This window comes from Glycine soja, chromosome 3 (genome assembly GCF_004193775.1).
Source record: "Glycine soja cultivar W05 chromosome 3, ASM419377v2, whole genome shotgun sequence".
NCBI lineage: Eukaryota > Viridiplantae > Streptophyta > Magnoliopsida > Fabales > Fabaceae > Glycine > Glycine soja.
Window position 1 is genome coordinate 14,774,479 of NC_041004.1, and position 5,424 is coordinate 14,779,902.

At 26.3% G+C, this 5,424-nt stretch overlaps 1 long non-coding RNA gene across 1 annotated transcript; it reads right to left on the bottom strand.

Moving 5' to 3' along the window:
• Positions 1 to 3,171: 3,171 nt before the first annotated feature.
• LOC114405420 lies at positions 3,172 to 5,183 on the bottom strand. Its single transcript, XR_003665210.1, has 4 exons — positions 4,954 to 5,183; positions 4,474 to 4,854; positions 4,121 to 4,171; positions 3,172 to 3,322 (listed from the first exon to the last, which is right to left on the bottom strand). It is a non-coding gene; the product is annotated as an uncharacterized LOC114405420 (long non-coding RNA).
• Positions 5,184 to 5,424: the final 241 nt, after the last annotated feature.

Below are 5,424 nucleotides of genomic sequence, written 5' to 3' on the forward strand. Positions count from 1 at the left end.
ATACTTATCTTGATTAAGCCTTCTCTTGATTCTTGAATCTTGAGTCTTGAATCTTGATCTTGATTCTTGAGATCTTAAACCTTGAATCTTGATTCTTGACTCTAAACTTTCTTCTTGAGTCTTGAATTCTTCTTGATTCTTATCTTGAACTCTTGAATTGTTCTTGATTCACTTGAGTTGTTCTTTGATTGATTTTGAGTCACTTGAGTTATTCTTTGATTGATCTTTGAGCTTTTTGTCATCACCTTTGTCATCATCTTTTGTTATCATCATTGTTATCATCAAAACACCTTTGAATCACCTTTGATTCACCATGAAGCTTTGTTTCTACACTATTTTGTCTGATTTCTTAGTACCCTTTTATGCAATTTACCCACCAAGACACCCAAATCACTTTAACAGGAGACAAACAACCGTTATCCTAGATTTCTTTCTGTCAACAATTATGTTATATTGTCCATACCGAATCCATAGCTTCATTTCATATATTATCTCTCAAGAAAATTTCTTCATATATGACCCAACCCTTCTATTCCTCCCCGCAAATTAGTCAATGCCCACCAGATCAACAATACCTTATATCCTACCATAATGTTTTTTCATCCCTCATCTAAAACTATTCAAGTTTATTATTTTTATGCCATTGATATTTTTTATAGTTAACTAAAAATAATTACCAATTACACGTGTGGACAATAGCAAAATAAAAATGCGAACACAGGTATTTTACTTTGACTTTTATATATGTGATATTTGTAAATTTTTGCCTTTGTATATAGTTCAATTTATTTATACTATTGCAATATACATCAATGTGCCATACGATAAAATGCAAAAAAAAAAAAAAAATTAATGCAAAAAACATGATAACACAATAAAAATGTGGACACACAAGTGCGGAATCGCCCGTGTTTCCGCTAGTTTTAATAAAATAAGTAGTTTTATATTTTTAGTATGTTTTGCTTAAATTCTTTCTGCTTAAAAAAATAACCATGATAAATCCATAGGAATGATATAGTGGTATAATGTCCTCGTTCACATGTGTTGAACGATGTATTTAATGGAAGAATATTTGATTCCCTCTATGTATAAAATTCACTTGGGTAAGCAATAGTCACGTACCATGAGCGAGGTTAATCTATGACCTATGAGAGAAAGATATACCTTATGATAAAGTTTAAAAAAATATTGTTATAATTTCTAATATATTAACCCTTATACATTCTAAATCCTTTTTATCATTTAATTCTCTAAAAAAATTTAAGGTATTAATTAATAGATCGTTTAAAATATTGATCTGGTAACATTCAAGAAATATTTTAGTTGAAACTTAATAAAAAAATATAAAATGGAGAGTTAAAGTTTCGTGAAATTGAAGTTAAATAAAAATATATTAAAAATTGCACCAACATATTTGTAATTTAAATTTATAGAAATTATTTTATTATTTTTAATTTCTTAATTTAAAAATAATAAAACTTGTTTTTATTAATAAAGATTCTCATTTGATAAATAAAAATATTAAAAATCTTTAAATAGTAAAGTTTTACATAAATGTATCTAATGATATTTCTCTAAAAGGATATTTTGAAAAAAATATATATTTATATATCTAGAATTTTTTTTATTAAAATCACACTTAAAAATACTTGATTTCTGATAATATTTACATAAATTTCTCATAAATCAAGCATTTTTAAGTGTAAACATATATTTCTCAAAAAAATATATGTAAACATTACTAGAAATGTCAATCATGAAAAAAAAAACATTACTAGAAATGTTTATGACTAACTATACATATTATAGTTTTTCTTAAAAACCATGATAACCTATGTTCATGATTTTTTAATAATCATAATTTATGAGAATCATAAATTTTGGGTATGAAAAAATTTTCTTTCTTCTAAACATCCACCTAACAGGACATTTGTTTCACGAAATAAATTATATTATTGGGAATGATATTTTTTAAAATAATACTATTAAGAATGTTGTTTTCATCAACATGTTTAATAACTATTTAATATTTCTTGAAATATTTTAAAATTTATTTTAATTAAAAAATAATTTTTTTATAAAAATAGAATAAAGTGAAAGTGAAAAGTTATTTTAGAAAATAACTTATATTCCTGTGGGAATATTGGATTCCCACATATTCACATGGGAATAGAAAGAGGAGAAATTATGTGTAATATGATATATTGCTAGAAATATATCATGTCTAGGAATAGTTTATTTTTTTATAACTTTGGGATCGGTACATTCTCACTTAAAATAATTTTGTATGACTTAAAATGAACGCCCCTAAGAAATTTAAAAATTATTATTTTATTCTCTTTAAGTCTTTAAGTCTTATGATGAAACTTCATAATGACTACATGGTTCTACTCTTATTCTTTTTTAAGTTTTATGAGAAAATTCACACCAAACTCCATTTTCCTTTGTCTTATTCAAATTATTAAGATTATCATTATGTCTGTTGTTTTTATTGATGATGATGTTAATGACGATGATATAAATTTATTAAATCTTTGATCCATGTAAGTCTAAAGAGAATTAAGGAGTCAAATTTTTTAAGAGATTTCCATCCAAACAAATATTCCATTTATAATTTTGTGTCATTATTAATATTATTATTATGATCATTATTTATATGAGTGTTATTCTTTTTTAATTTAATTTTGTTGTTAATCATTATTAGTATGAGTGTTATTACTTTTTAATTTAAATAATCCGTCACTATTGGAAAAAAAATTCTTCTACGACGGTTGTAACATACATTCAAAGACGATTTTGAACCGTTTTTTAAGCCAATGTTATCGAAAGTCAAGACTTTCGATGACGGTTCTATAAAAACTCATCTTATAAAAAGATATCATTCTAAGATGGTTCTTAGTTAGTTAAAAACCGTCTTAGAAAAACATCTTTCAAAGACGATTTAAGAACCATCATAGAATGATTTATTTTTTAAGATATTTTATTTGAATATCATCATGCATGCATTTAATTGTTTTTTCAATAAATTAAATATAAAACAGAATAAAATTAACCACTCATTTAATTACTCTGGTTTTCTTATGAGACACACATTAGATTTTAATTAAGTATTCAAATTTAGCATATATTGTATACAATTCTATACAATGAATCTATAGAAAAATGAGAGATATAAGAACAAAAAATTCGTGCATACATACAAAAATATTCAAAAACATTAAAAATACCTGAAATTAAAGACAATTCATATTTCATAATTAGTAACAAAATTAAGAAACCACCAAGCTACACCATGTCTGACAAAGAATGAATCCTCAGCCACCTATATCAATAGAAGAAAAAAATGATGTTATTATAAGGTAGATCATAATTTTTCATGACAACAAACACATTATACTATTAGTGCTGCTTAAATCTTACAGGTCAATAGAGAATAATGACCCTGAATATCAATGTTTTAGCTCCAATACAAATAATGACACTATATTTAGTTTTCACTTTGTTTCCTATATAGAAATATTTGAACAAACATTTTTCATTAAAAAATTCTATTCCTTTTCTAATGTGTATAAGTTGTCCTTAGAATTATTCCCGAGAGCATGTTTTTGTGCTTGGACTTCCTTTCCCAATGGCGCTTTATTGTTCATAGCTCTTGGGTTCTTTGCTTTTTCTCTTATGTTGTATTTCTTTTTGCACCCCTGGTGCTTTTATATAATATGACTATTGCCGATAAAAAAAACTTAGTGGGTTTAGGCCCTTTAGTTTCAAATTGATAAAAGTATAATTCAACAAATTTAAAATAAAAATTAAAATAATTATGTTTAAATGCTTTTAAATTTAAGAAAAAATAGATGAAAAGATATTCAAAATAATGAAATCCATTCTATTTTATTTCAGTTTAAATTATGCAATTTAAACAATTCATTAGCTTAAGATTATTTTTCCTATTGATGTTATATTTCATTTATGTTTATTAATTTAAACAACACATCATTAAATTAGTTCAATTGTTCAAACAAACACATATACTAGGCCAAAAGACAAAATATATTGTCTTTTTTTTTTATCATATATAACATTATAAGTGTGAAGAAGAAATATTTGGGATTAGATTGGTTACTTGGACCGTATCTAATGCTGCACTTGCCTTCACACCGTGCTTGAAGCCTCGCTGCATGTGACATTTTCAGCTCACATTATACATCCAAATCATATTATATCATCTAATTTCATTCTACTAGTTTCCTATTTTGATTTTGCCAACCATCACAGTTTTTTGGTATAATTTTAGTGAATTAAAAATGTAATAAAAATACAAAAATAGTTTGTATTGCATAATTAAAGAGCAATAAAAGTTAAATTCAAAGTAAATGAATGAATTAAGATGTTTTTTTTTATTAAAAAGGGTTATTTTATATAAAAAACAGTAAAGAGGAAAATCATATTGAAGAAACCATAATCATAATCACTTACAGTCGTTTTGAACACAACCAGTTGTGCAACCATCCAAGCAATCCGCAACGTCGGGCTCAAGGCTCTCCATTTGCTGAAAATACTTAAACAAGAATAATAAAAGAGAAAATGCTATCGGAAGTGGTTGGCTACAGCCATACTACCGGAAATGTCAAAGCCCCAACCTTCCAGATAATCAAATCAACATAATCTTGAAAGTGGAAGTAAAATTTCTTCTTGAGCCTTTGGATCCTCTCGCAGATGAGGGAAAATCATTAAAACAATTAATTTTCACATACTAAAAAAGTTAATTCAAATGAATACAATATGGGAAGTTTAGTGTTACTTGAAGGTCTCCTCTGAGTAAGGACCAGAGAAACAAGATCGGTCCACAAATCACCACTAAATAGAAAATAAAAAAGTTAAGATGGGTGCAATTATCATGATAAGATCCAATGACATTAATTGGAGATTAAACAAACTTAAGGCCGCTGGATTTACCTATGAAAAGTTGAAAATGTGCAAATACTCACTGAAGAATGCCTAAAGTAATCAAAAGAATGAGACAAAACAAGGAAATGGTGAAATCTTGCCTACACGAGAAACAGAAGCGAGGTATACTGCCTTAGACATGTTTTCTATAAATACAACTGAATAGGAAAAAGCATCAAATGCCAAGTCACGAGCTCCCGCGACAAAAGCACCAGCTACGATTATCCCCACACTGATAAGATCACTTGGTCCGTTAGGCAAAACAAAGAGGTAACAACAACAACCAAGCCTTTCCATATGTATATTAGTTATTATAATAATTATGTATATAATCATCTTAAGAATAATTTTGTATTAATTGGCAAGTATGTTACAAAAAATAAGTGCGATAAAATCTAACAATTAAATTTGGATTTATATTATTAGTTCTAAAATTAAGCAAGTTTCAAAGAATTTACAATTTCATTTTTATTGTAAGTA